Below are 13,963 nucleotides of genomic sequence, written 5' to 3' on the forward strand. Positions count from 1 at the left end.
TGGAAGACAATGGGTTTAGGGGTCTCCGATGTGTTCCACCCTCAGTTGACTGGGCCCCTTACCGCTATCCAGGCCCTCCCAGGAAATCTGAAAGCCTTCTCCCCCCCAAAAAAAAATCTCTCCCCCAACAGGAATAGCCCCATTCTTAACCCTATATTTCCCTGAAGCTTGGAAAACAAAGCGTTTTGGGGTCTCCAATGTGCTCCACCCTTAGTTGATCAGGTCCCTTCCAGCTACCCAGACCTTCCCAGGAAGTCCTCAAGCCTTTCCCCCCCCCCAAAGTATCTTCCCCCAACAGGAACAGCCCCACACAAACCCAATTCTTCCAGAAGCTTGGAAGACAATGAGTTTAAGGGACTCTGATGTGCTCCACCCTCAGTTGACCAGCCCCCTTCCTGCTACCCAGGAAATCCTGGGAAGTCTTCAAACCTTCTTCTCCCCCTCCAAATCTCTCCCCCCAACAGGAACAGCCCCACTATCAACCCTAAGTTTCATGAAGTTTGGAAGGCAATGAGTTTAGGGGACTCTGATGTATGTCACCCTCAGTTGACCAGCCCCCTTACAACTACCAAGGGCCTCCCAGGAAGTCTTCAAGCCTTCTACATGCCCAGTTCCTGTCTCCCAACAGGGACAGTCCCATTCTAACCCCAGTCCTTCATTACTGAGGAAGACTGAGTTTAGGGGTCTCAGATGTGCTACACCCTCAGTTGACCAGGTCTCTTCAAGCTATCCAGACCTTCCCAGGAAGTCTTCAAGCCTTTTCTCCCCCCCAAAATCTCTCCCCCAACAGGGGCAGCCCCACTGTCATCCCTAAGTTTCTTGAAGTTTGAAAGACAAAAGTGTTTTGGGGTCTCTGATGTGCTCCATTCTCAGCTGACCAGCCTCCTTCCTGCCATCCAGGCCTTCCCAGGAAGTCTTCAAGCCTTCTCCCCTAAAAATCTCTCCCCCCAACAGAAACAGCCCCACTCTAAACCCAACCCTTCCAGAACCTTTGAAGACAGAGTTTTAGGGATTCTGATATGCTCCACCCTCAGTTGACCAGCCCCCTTCCCTGTACCCAGGCCCTTCTAGGAAGGCTTTAACCCTTCTTACCCCCCAATTCTCTCCTCCCAACAGGAACAGCAACACTCTTAACCCTGTATTTCTTGAATCTTGGAAGACAATGATTTTAGGGGTCTTCGATGTCCTCCGCCGTCAGTTGACCAGCCCCTTTCCTGCTACCAGGTCCTCCCAGGAAGTCTTCAAGCCTTTTCTCCCCCAAAATCTCTCCCCCCCAACAGGAACAGCCCCACTCTAAATCTAAGTCCTTCAAGAACCTGAAAAGACAAAGAGTTTTGGGGTCTCAGATGTGCTCCATGGTTAGTTGACCAGCCCCCTTCCCACTAGCCAGGCCCTCTTAGGAAGTCTTCAAGCCTTATCTTCCCCCCAACAGGGACAGCCCCACTATCAACCCTATGTTTCCAGAAGTTTGGAAGGCAATGAGTTTAGGGAACTCTTATGTACTCCACCCTCAGTTGACTGGGCCCCCCTCCAGCTTCCCAGGCCCTCCCAGGAACTCTTTAAGCCTTCTCCCCATCCACAATTCTCTCCCCCCAACAGAGACAGGCCCACTATCAATCCTAGGTTTCCTGAAGTTTCCTGAGTTTTGGGGTCTCCAATGTGTTCCACCCTCAGTTGACCAGCCCCATTCCCAGTACCCAGGCTCTCCCAAGATGTCTTCAAGCTTTCTCTCCCACAAAAATCACTGCCCCCAACAGGGACAGCCCCACTCTCAATCCTACCTTTCCTGAAGCTTGGAAGACAATGAGTTTAGGGGTCTCCGATGTGCTCCACCTTGTTGCCCTTCCCTGTACCCAGGCCCTTCCAGGAAGGCTTTAACTCTTCTTCCCCCCAACAGGAACAGCAACTCTCTTAGCCCTACATTTCTTGAAGCTTGGAAGACAGTGAGTTCAGGGGTCTTCAATGTCCTCCACTGTCAGTTGACCAGCCCCTTTCCTGCCACCAGGCCCTCCCAGGAAGTCTTCAAGCCCTCTCTCCCCCCAAAATCTTTCCCCTGTAACAGGAACTGCCCAACTCTAAATCTAAGTCCTTCAAGAACCTGAAAAGACAAAGACTTTTGGGGTCTCAGATATGGTCCATGGTCAGTTGAACAGTCCCATTCCTACTAGCCAGGCCCTCTCAGGAAGTGTTCCAGCCTTCTCACCCCCAAGAAATATCTTCCTCCAACAGGGACAGTCCCACTATCAACCCTACATTTCCTGAATTTTAAAAAGCAATGAGTTTTGGGGTCTCTGATGTGCTCTACCTTCAGTTGAACAGCCACCTTATGGTGACCAAGGGCCTCCCAGGAAGTCTTCAAGCCTTCTCCCCCCCCCCCAATCTCTTCCCCCCCGAACAGGGGCAGTCCCACTCTAAACCCAACCCTTCCAGAACCTTTGAAGACAATGGTTTTAGGGGTCTCCGATGTGCTCCACCCTCAGTTGACCAGCCCCCTTCCCACTACCCAGGCCCTCCCAGAAAGTCTTCAAGCCTTCCTTCTCCCCCAAAATATCTTCCCCCCAACAGGGACAGCCCCACTCCCAACACATTTCTTCCAGAACCTTGGAAGACAATGGGTTTAGGAGTCTCCATGTGCTTCACCCTCAGTTGACTGGGCCCCTTACCGCTATCCAGGCCCTCCCAGGAAATCTGAAAGCCTTCTCCCCCCCAAAAAAAAATCTCTCCCCCAACAGGAATAGCCCCATTCTTAACCCTATATTTCCCTGAAGCTTGGAAGACAAAGAGTTTTGGGGTCTCCAATGTGTTCCACCCTTAGTTGACCAGGCCCCTTCCAGCTACCCAGACCTTCCCAGGAAGTCCTCAAGCCTTTTTTCCCCCCAAAGTATCTTCCCCCAACAGGGACAGCCCCACGCAAACCCAGTTCTTCCAGAAGCTTGGAAGACAATGAGTTTAAGGGACTCTGATGTGCTCCACCCTCAGTTGACCAGGCCCCCTTCCTGCTACCCAGGAAATCCTGGGAAGTCTTCAAACCTTCTTCTCCCCCTCCAAATCTCTCCCCCCAACAGGCACAGCCCCACTATCATCCCTAATTTTCTTGAAGTTTGAAAGACAAAAGTGTTTTGGGGTCTCTGATGTGCTCCATTCTTAGCTGACCAGCCCCCTCTAAATCCAGTCTCTTCCAGAACCTGAAAAGACAAAGAGTTTTGGGGTCTCCAATGTGTTCCATCTTCAGTTAACCATCTGCTTTCCTACCACCAAGGCCCTCCCCAGGAAGTCTTCACACATTCTCTCCCCCAACAAATCTCTCCCCCCCATAGGAACAGCCCAGCTCCCAATACATTTCTTCCAGAACCTTGGAAGTCAATGAGTTTGGGGTCTGAGATGTGCTCCACCCTCAGTTGACCAACCCCCTAACAGGTACCAAGGCCTCCCAGGAAGTATCAAGCCTTCTACCCCCCCCCCCAATCTCTCCCCCAACAGGGACAGTCCCATTCTAACCCCAGTCCTTCATTACTTAGTAAGACAGTGAGTTTAGGGTCTCAGATTTGCACCACCCTCAGTTAACCAGCAACCCTCTTACCTAGACTACCCAGTCCCTCCCAGGAAGTCTTCAAGCCTTCTTTCTCCTCCAGAATCTCTCCCCACAACTGGGATAGCCCCACACATACCCAATTCTTCCAGAACCTGGAAAGAGTTTTGGGGGTCTCCAATGTGCTTCATTTTCAGTTGACTAGGCCTCGCCCCGCTACCTAATTCCTCTCAGGAAGTCTTCAAGCCTTTCACCCCAAAATCTCTCCCCCCAAACTGAGACAGCCCAACTCCCAAACCCATTTCTTCCAGAACCTTGGAAGACAATAGGTTTAGGGGACTTCCATGTACTCCACCAGCAGCTGATCAGCCCCATTCCCCCTACCCAGGCCCTTCCAGGAAGAATGAAAACCTTCCCCCCTCTCTGAATCACTACCTCTCCCAACAGTGACAGCCCCACCCTAAACCAAACCCTTCTAGAACCTTGGAAGACAATGGCTTTAGGGGACTCTGATGTGCTCCACCACCTTCAGTTGACCAGCCCCCTTCCTGCTATCCAGAAAATCTTCAAGAATTCTTCCCCACCAATCTCTGCCCCCCAACAGGGATAGCCCCACTCTGAACCCAATACTTCCAGAACCTGGAAAGAGAGAGTTTTGGGGTCTCCAATGTGTTCCACCCTCAGTTGACCAGCCCCATTCCCAGTACCCAGGCTCTCCCAAGATGTCTTCAAGCTTTCTCTCCCACAAAAATCATTGCCCCCAACAGGGACAGCCCCACTCTCCCCAGGACTCCCAGAGGCTTGGGAGACAATGAGTTTAGGGGTCTCTGATGTCCTCCACTGTCAGTTGACCAGGTTCCTTCCCACTACCCAGGCCCTCCTCCCAGGAAGTCTTCAACTCTTCTTTCCCCACCCCCACAACACGGCAGCCCCACTATCAATCACTCCAGTTCTTCAGAAGCTTGGAAGACAGTGAGTTTGGGAACATTGACCCCACCCCCTTTCTGCTATCCAGTCCCTCCCAGGAAGTCTTCAAGCCTTCCTTCTCCCCCAAAATCTCAACCCCCAACAGGGACAACCCCACTCCCAACACATTTCTTCCAGAACCTTGGAAGACAATGGGTTTAGGGGTCTCTGATGTGCTCCACCCTCAGTTGACTGGGCCCCTTACCTCTATCCAGGCCCTCCCAGGAAATCTGAAAGCCTTCTCCCCCCCAAAAAAAAATCTCTCCCCCAACAGGAATAGCCCCATTCTTAACCCTATATTTCCCTGAAGCTTGGAAGACATAGAGTTTTGGGGTCTCCAATGTGTTCCACCCCTAGTTGACCAGGCCCCTTCCAGCTACCCAGACCTTCCCAGGAAGTCCTCAAGCCTTTTTTCCCCCCAAAGTATCTTCCCCCAACAGGGACAGCCCCACACAAACTCAATTCTTCCACAAGCTTGGAAGACAATGAGTTTAGGGGACTCTGATGTGCTCCACCCTCAGTTGACCAGCCCCCTTCCTGCTACCCAGGAAATCCTGGGAAGTCTTCAAACCTTCTCCCCCTCCAAATCTCTCCCCCCAACAGGGACAGCCCCACTCTCAATCCTACCTTTCCTGAATCTTGGAAGACAATGAGTTTAGGGGTCTCTGATGTCCTCCTCTGTCAGTTGACCAGGTTCCTTCCCACCACCCAGGCCCTCCTCCCAGGAAGTCTTCTTTCCCCACCCCCACAACACAGACAGTCCCACTATCAATCACTCCAGTTCTTCAGAAGCTTGGAAGACAGTGAGTTTGGGAACATTGACCCCATCCCCCTTCCTGCGACCCTCCCAGGAAGTTCTTCACTCTTCTCCCCCCAGATCTCTACCCCCAACAGGGAGAGACCCACTCTTAAACCCAGTCCTTCCAGAAACTTTGGAAGACAATGAGTTTAGGGGTCTCAGATGTGTTCCACCTTCAGTTAACCACCAGCACCCTTCCCAGTACCTCAAGCCCTTCCAGGAACTCTTTAAACCCTTCTCCCCCCAAAAATCTCTCCCCACAACAGGGACTGCCCACTCTCAACCTTACCTTTCCAGAACCTTGGAAGACAATGTGTTTAGGGTCTCCGATGTGCTCCACCCTCATTTGACTGAGCCACTTCCAGCTACCCAGGCCCTCCCAGGAAGTCTATAAACCTTCTTCCCCTTTCTAATCGCTTCCCCCAATGGGGACAGCCCCATTCTAAACCCAGTCCTTCCAGAACCTTGGGAGACCATAAGCTTAGGGGACTCCAATGTGCTGTACCCTCAGTTAACCAGTCCCTTTCCCACTGCCCAAGGCCCCTCCCAGGTTACAAAATATAAGAAAACACAATTCATAGGCCATCCCAGTTTATTTTTCCTGGATACATCCATCAACAGCAATCAGCATGGTGAGAAACAAGTTCCCACTGAGGCCCTAACTCACTTCCTCCTTCTCCCCTTTGTCATGGCCTCCCTGTTGTTAGAAATGCATCCTGTTGCCCAGAAAGGGCATGCCATCCATGCAGGGTAACAGGAAAGACATCGGAGGCCATCGACCCCAGTTGGGAGGACGGGGCCTGGCTTCCCTCCTTTGAAAAGTTTGTGTCAGGAGGTTGCTACCCTCTGGCCGGATGCTGATGGGGCCGGTACCCCACTGGGGAGACAACTGGGGCCACATATCTTCGTTCTGAAACTGCCTCCCAGGGACGGATGCCATGCTGTCTGCTTCCTCAGGTAGATCAGGTAGCTGGGATGCGGTGTCTTCGGCCTTGGTGTTCGTAAATCCCATGAAGAAAGGTCCGTTGCGATTATTGGGGCCGCCTGGTGGGGCCCAGTGTAGAGGCTGCTGGGGCGGTTTGGGGATAACCAGAGAACTCGCCTTTGTGCCGCCTTCCTTGACTTCTTTGGGATGGATGTGATCTATCCAACGAAGTGTCTTGGTCGGCTTCAGGGAGATAACTTGACGGGGTGGGGTGGATACTTTCTTGCTGCGTCCCATCTTTAGAAAGAAATAAAAATTGCAGCTACTTGATCTACTTGATGGTCCCTGAGCGGGGGAGTGTGACAAGCCCAAATAACACAAGAAGTCTCCGCTCTACAGCCCCTTGTTGTATGAGGGCCTTGTGGCCCCTGCAGCTGATTTTATAGTCTCAACAGCCAATCAGAGCAAGGCCATGACTGTTGCACGGGGTCTAGATCACAATGGGACTTGTGACCTAAGACCTGGGGGGGCAGGAGGCAGATCACTGCCCTAAAAGGCCTAGACCTAGCTCTGGAAAAATAGTTCCTTGGGAAAGTTCTTTTATATTCATTCCTTTCTATAAAATGGGGATTATTTTACCCTTCCCCTCACAGAGTTCCTTAAAGCACTATATAAATGTCAATTATAAAGTTTCCCCGCATAAGAAAGGCTTTCAAAAGACCTCCCCCAATTTGGATATCTGTAAAGGTTTCTTAGTATTTCTGCGGTTCCACTATAAAGACTTCCTTTAAAGATGTATGTTGTATCTCCTTGCTTGCCTCGTTTCCATATACTCCCATAAGTCCCGAAGAAATGGGGTGGGCCAGGGGCATCCTCTAGCTCTCCTTTCTCTGTAGGGAGTCCGGGAGAACTTGATTATCTCCCATCTTGTTTCTGTCACTTTTAGCCGTCACTCGACTTCATTAGAGAAAAAGGGCCAGATGTTAAATGAACTGGAAATACTTGAGGAGGACGATCCTGGTGGACCCCTCTAATGAATAGGGCTTAGTCCCCTGAGTGAATCTAAAAGATACCCCGCCCCTGTGTTCCCTCTACCTGGGAAATTCATTTAGCATCTGGTCTCTTTTCTCTGATTAAGTCCCAGACTTCTAACCCTAGAGCCTTTTACGGTCCTGATTCTACCTTGTGCGGTCCTAATTCTATGTTATGCACAGCTCGGGGTATGGGTAATGGCCAGTCATTTCATCGTTTGGGCCTTGCTATCTCCATCTGTAAAATCAGAGCAATCAGACCAGCTCTCTAAACAACAACCCCTCAGTCATGACAGTCCAAAGTTTCCCTATCTCTAAGCCTCAGTTTCCCATTATGCAAAGGGGCCAGACTTGGAGTTTTTAATCACAGGGTTTTTATTGGAGTCCACATGTGGATAGATTTTGGGGCAGGGGGAGGTGTATCATTTTTATAAACATGGTGACTATCACAGGACAGATTGTGTGGCCAAAAGAATTGGGGGGCGTGGAGGGGGTAGTAACAATTCACTTGCAAATTAGTTGCCCAGCAACCAGAATAAGTGGCAAGACCTAGGACCTCTGTGTTCATTGAGAGGCTCTGGAAAAGGATTCCAGTGGCTCACCAGATGGGGAAGAGGGAGTTTGCTGAGAAAACAGAATCTGATAGATCAAGTGCATGGATTCTCAGAGAAATGAATGGCAACTCTAGACCTGGACAGAAAGCCAGCTTCCAACGTAGGCAAGTGACTTCTTTGGGGACCCCAGTTTCCTTCTCTATAAAGTGAGAGAGTTAGGGGAGCTGAGTTCCAAGAACCCTCAAATTTGGAAACAATTTTTAGGAACAAGCGGCCATCTTTCCCAGAGATAGCTGGAGAGGGGAGAGCTTGGAGCGTTCTGTCCCCCTTTCGTTTTGGGAGAGGGTGCCTTTAAAGGCTAGGGGAGGGGGAGGCAGCAGAGTACCTGACCTGGAGCCAGAGAACCTGGGCTCATTCTGCTCTACAGTCTAACCTGTAAACCAAAAACTATTTCTACTTTACCATTTCTAGTATAATTTGTAACTGTATGGAGCTTTTTTAAATGTTCTAATAGCATGATTATGAGGTTGGGGGCCCTGGGCTTCTCCAGATTATGACAAAAGGGGCCAGAACAGAAAAAAGGTTAAAGATCTCTCATCTAGTCTAATCTGTAAACCAAAAACAATCTCTACTATACAATTTATTAAACAAGTTGTAACTTTATGGAGCTTTGTTCAGTGTTTTAAAAACATTATTGTGAGGGAGGGGGCCCTGGGCTTTTCCAGATCATGACAAAAGGGGCCAGAATAGAAAAAAATTAAGGATCTCTCATCTAGTCTAATCTGTAACAGGGCAGTTAACTGATTGTTAAAAGAATTCTGGAATTTTGTCAATGGAGGTCATGAGACCATCCAAGCCAAGGGCTCTTGAACTGGGGTGTGTAAACTTGCATTTGTTTAGATTTCCATCACTGGATTCAATACAATTTGTAAGCTTGTGTGGTTCCTTAAAATATGTTTTAAAAACAAGACTGTAATGAAGGGTGCCCTGGGCTTCTACAGATTATGACAAAAGGGCCCAGGGCATGAAAAAGGTTAAGGATCTCTCATGTAGTCTAACATATAAACCAAAAACAATTTCTGCTATACCATTTCTAGTACAATTTGGAACATTACGGAGCTTTTTAAAATGTTTTAAAACCATGATTGTGAGGAAGGGGGCCCTGGGCTTCTTCAGATTATGACAAAAGGGGCCAGAACAGAAAAAAGGTTAAGGATCTCTCATCTAGTTTAATCTGTAAACCAAAGCAATCTCTACTATGCCATTTCTTGTATAATTTGTAACTGCATGGAGCTTTTTTCAATATTCTAATAACATGAATATGAAAAAGGGGGCCCTGGGCTTCTCCAGATTATGACAAAAGGGGCCATAACAGAAAAAAGGTTAAGGATCTCTAATCTAGTTTAATCTGTAAACCAAAACAATCTCTACTATACCAGTTCTTGTAAAATTTACAACATTATGGAGCTTTTTAAAATGTTCTAATAACGTGAGGAAGTGGGCCCTGCGCTTCTCCAGATTATGACAAAAAGGTCCAGAACAGAAAAAAAGGTTAAGGGTCTCTCATCTAGTCTAACTTGTATACCAACAACAATCTCGACTATACAATTTCTAGTAGAATTTGTAACTTTATGGAGCTTTTTTAAATGTTCTAATAACATGATTATGAGGAAGGGGGCCCTGGGCTTCTCCAGATTATGACAAAAGGGGCCAGAACAGAAAAAAAGGTTAAAGATCTCTTATCTAGTCTAATCTGTAAACCAAAATCAATCTCTACTATACCATTTATTAAACAATTTGTAACTTTATGGAGCTTTGTTCAGTGTTTTAAAAACATGATTGTGAGGAAGGGGGCCCTGGGCTTTTCCAGATCATGACAAAAGGGGCCAGAATAGAAATGAGCTAAGGATCTCTCGTGTAGTCTAACATATGAACCAAAAACAATCTCTATTATACCATTCCTAATACAATTGTAACTTTAGGAACTTTTTTCAAAGTTCTAAAACGTGATTGTGAGGAAGGGGGCCCTGGGCTTCTCCAGATTATGACAAAAGAGTTCAGAACAGAAAAATGTTTAAGGATCTCTCATCTAGTCTAACCTGTAAACCAAAAACTATTTCTACTTTACCATTTCTAGTATAATTTGTAATTGTATGGAGCTTTTTTAAATGTTCTAATAGCATGATTATGAGGTTGGGGGTCCTGGGCTTCTCCGATTATGACAAAAGGGACCAGAACAGAAAAAAGGTTAAGGATCTCTCATCTAGTCTAATCTGTAAACCAAAAACAATCTCTACTATACCATTTATAATACAATTTGTAACTTTATGGAGCTTTTTTCAATGTTCTAAAAACATGATTGTGAGGAAGGGGGCCCTGGGCTTCTCCAGATTATGACAAAAGGGGCCAGAACAGAAAACATTAAGGATCTCTCATGTAGTCTAACATATAAACCGAAAACAATCTCTGTTATACCATTTTCAATACAATTGTAACTTTATGGAGCTTTTTTCAATGTTCTAAAACCATGATTGTGAGGAAGGGGCCCTGGGCTTCTCCAGATTATGACAATAGAGGCCAGAACAGAAAAAAAAAGTTAAGGATCTCTCATCTAGTCTTATGTGTAAACCAAAACAATCTCTACTATAAAATTTCTAGTGCAATTTGTAACTTTATGGAGCTTTTTTAAATGTTCTAATAACATGATTATGAGGAAGGGGGCCCTGGGCTTCTCCAGATTATGACAAAAGGGGCCAGAACAGAAAAAAGGTTAAAGATCTCTCATCTAGTCTAATCTGTAAACCAAAAACAATCTCTACTATACCATTTATTAAACAAGTTGTAACTTTATGGAGCTTTGTTCAGTGTTTTAAAAACATGATTGTGAGGGAGGGGGCCCTGGGCTTTTCCAGATCATGACAAAAGGGGCCAGAAAAGAAAAAAGCTAAGGATCTCTCATCTAGTCTAATCTGTAACCCATAAACAATCTCTACTATACCATTTCTTCTACAATTTGTAACATTATGAAGCTTTTTTCAATGTTTAAAAAACATGCCTGTGTGGAAGGCTGCCCTGGGCTTTTCCAGATTATTACAAAAGGGGCCAGGGCAGAAAAAAGTTAAGGATCTCTCATGTAGTCTAACACATAAACCAAAAACAATCTTCATTATACCATTCCTAGTACAATTTGTAACTTTATGTGTCTTTTTAAAATATTTTAAAAATAGGATTGTGAGGAAGGGGGCCCTGGGCTTCTCCAGGTTATGAAAAAATGGGGCAGAATAGAGAAAATGTTAAGGATCTCTCATGTAGTTTAATCTGTAAGCCAAACCAATCTCTACTGTACCATTTCTAACACAATTTGTTAGTTTATGGAGCTTTTTTCAATGTGTAAAAACATGACTGTGAGGAAGGGAATCCTGGGCTTCTCCAGATTATGACAAAAGAGGCCAGAACAGAAAAAAAAAGTTAATTATCTCTCATCTAGTCTTACGTGTAAACCAAAACAATCTCTACTATAAAATTTCTAGTGCAATTTGTAACTGTATGGAGCTTTTTAAATGTTCTAATAACATGATTATGAGGAAGGGGGCCCTGGGCTTCTCCAGATTATGACAAAAGAGGCCAGAACAGAAAAAAGGTTAAAGATCTCTCATCTAGTGTAATTTGTAAACCAAAAACAATCTCTACTGTACCATTTATTAAACAATTTGTAACTTTATGGAGCTTTGTTCAGTGTTTTAAAAACATGATTGTGAGGAAGGGGGCCCTGGGCTTTTCCAGATTATGACAAAAGGGGCCAGAATAGAAAAAAGGTTAAGGATCTCTCATGTAGTCTAACATATTAACCAAAAACAATCTGTATTATTACATTTCTAATACAATCTGTAACTTTATTGAACATTTTTCAATGATTTAAAAATATAATTCTGAGGAAGGGGGCCCTGGGCTTTTTCAGATCATGAGAAAAGGGTCCAGGGCAAAAAAAAAAAGGTTAAGGATCTCTGATGTAGTCCAACTTGTAGACCAAAAACAATCTTTTCTTTAACATTTCTAATACAATTTGGAACTTCATGGAGCTTCTTTAAATGTTCTAATATGATTATGAGGAAGGGGGTCCTGGCCTTGTCCAGATTATGACAAAAGGGGCCAGAACAGAAAAAAGGTTAAGGATCTCTCATCTAGTCTAATCTGTAAACCAAAAACAATCTCTACTATACCATTTCTTGTACAATTTGTAACTTTATGGAGCTTTGTTCAGTGTTTTAAAAACATGATTGTGAGGAAGGGGGCCCTGGGCTTCTCCAGATTATGACAAAAGGGGCCAGAACAGGAAAAAGGTTAAGGATCTCTCATCTAGTCTAATCTGTAAACCAAAAACAATCTCTACTATACCATTTATTAAACAATTTGTAACATTATTGAGCTTTTTTCAGTGTTTTAAAAACATGATTGTGAGGAAGGGGGTCCTGGCCTTGTCCAGATTATGACAAAAGGGGCCAGAACAGAAAAAAGGTTAAAGATCTCTCATCTAGTCTAATCTATAAACCAAAAACAATCTCTACTATACCATTTATTAAACAAGTTGTAACTTTATGGAGCTTTTTTCAATGTTCTAAAACCATGATTGTGAGGAAGGGGACCCTGGGCTTCTCCAGATTATGACAAAAGGGGCCAGAACAGAAAAAAAAGGTTAAAGATCTCTTATCTAGTCTAATCTGTAAACCAAAAACAATCTCTAGTATACCATTTATTAAACAATTTGTAACTTTATGGAGCTTTGTTCAGTGTTTTAAAAACATGATTGTGAGGAAGGGGGCCCTGGGCTTTTCCAGATCATGACAAAAGGGGCCAGAATAGAAATGAGCTAAGGATCTCTCGTGTAGTCTAACATATGAACCAAAAACAACCTCTATTATACCATTCCTAATACAATTGTAACTTTATGGAACTTTTTTCAAAGTTCTAAAACGTGATTGTGAGGAATGGGGCCCTGGGCTTCTCCAGATTATGACAAAAGGGGCCAGGGCACGAAAAAGGTTAAGGGTCTCTCATGTAGTCTAACATATTAACCAAAAACAATCTGTATTATTACATTTCTAATACAATCTGTAACTTTATTGAACATTTTTCAATGATTTAAAAATATAATTCTGAGGAAGGGGGCCCTGGGCTTTTTCAGATCATGAGAAAAGGGTCCAGGGCAAAAAAAAAAAGGTTAAGGATCTCTGATGTAGTCCAACTTGTAGACCAAAAACAATCTTTTCTTTAACATTTCTAATACAATTTGGAACTTCATGGAGCTTCTTTAAATGTTCTAATATGATTATGAGGAAGGGGGTCCTGGCCTTGTCCAGATTATGTCAAAAGGGGCCAGAACAGAAAAAAAAAAGTTAAGGATCTCTCATCTAGTCTAATGTGTAAACCAAAACAATCTCTACTATAAAATTTCTAGTGCAATTTGTAACTGTATGGAGCTTTTTAAATGTTCTAATACCATGATTATGAGGAAGGGGGCCCTGGGCTTCTCCAGATTATGACAAAAGAGGCCAGAACAGGAAAAAGGTTAAGGATCTCTCATCTAGTGAGATCTGTAAACAAAAAACAATCTCTACTATTCCATTTATTAAACAATTTGTAACATTATTGAGCTTTTTTCAGTGTTTTAAAAACATGATTGTGAGGAAGGGGGTCCTGGCCTTGTCCAGATTATGACAAAAGGGGCCAGAACAGAAAAAAGGTTAAAGATCTCTCATCTAGTCTAATCTGTAAACCAAAAACAATCTCTACTATACCATTTATTAAACAATTTGTAACTTTATGGAGCTTTGTTCAGTGTTTTAAAAACATAATTGTGAGGGAGGGGGCCCTGGGCTTTTCCAGATTATGACCAAAGGGGCCAGAATAGAAAAAAGTTAAGGATCTCTCATGTAGTCTAACATATAAACCAAAAACAATCTCTGTTATACCATTTGTAATACAACTGTAACTTTTATGGGAGCTTTTTCAATGTTCTAAAACCATGATTGTGAGGAAGGGGACCCTGGCTTCTCCAGATTATGACAAAAGGGGCCAGAACAGAAAAAAGGTTAAAGATCTCTTTATCTAGTCTAATCTGTAAACCAAAAACAATCTCTAGTATACCATTTATTAAACAAT

The 13,963-nt window shown here is 44.7% G+C and overlaps 1 long non-coding RNA gene across 1 annotated transcript; it reads right to left on the bottom strand.

Moving 5' to 3' along the window:
• Positions 1-450: 450 nt before the first annotated feature.
• Positions 451-4,466, bottom strand: LOC111721639. The gene is made up of 3 exons (XR_004230553.1): positions 3,581-4,466; positions 1,782-3,185; positions 451-1,316 (listed from the first exon to the last, which is right to left on the bottom strand). It is a non-coding gene; the product is annotated as an uncharacterized LOC111721639 (long non-coding RNA).
• Between the last annotated feature and the right edge of the window lie 9,497 nt (positions 4,467-13,963).

This window comes from Sarcophilus harrisii, chromosome X (assembly GCF_902635505.1).
Source record: "Sarcophilus harrisii chromosome X, mSarHar1.11, whole genome shotgun sequence".
In the NCBI taxonomy this organism is placed as follows: Eukaryota; Metazoa; Chordata; class Mammalia; order Dasyuromorphia; family Dasyuridae; genus Sarcophilus; species Sarcophilus harrisii.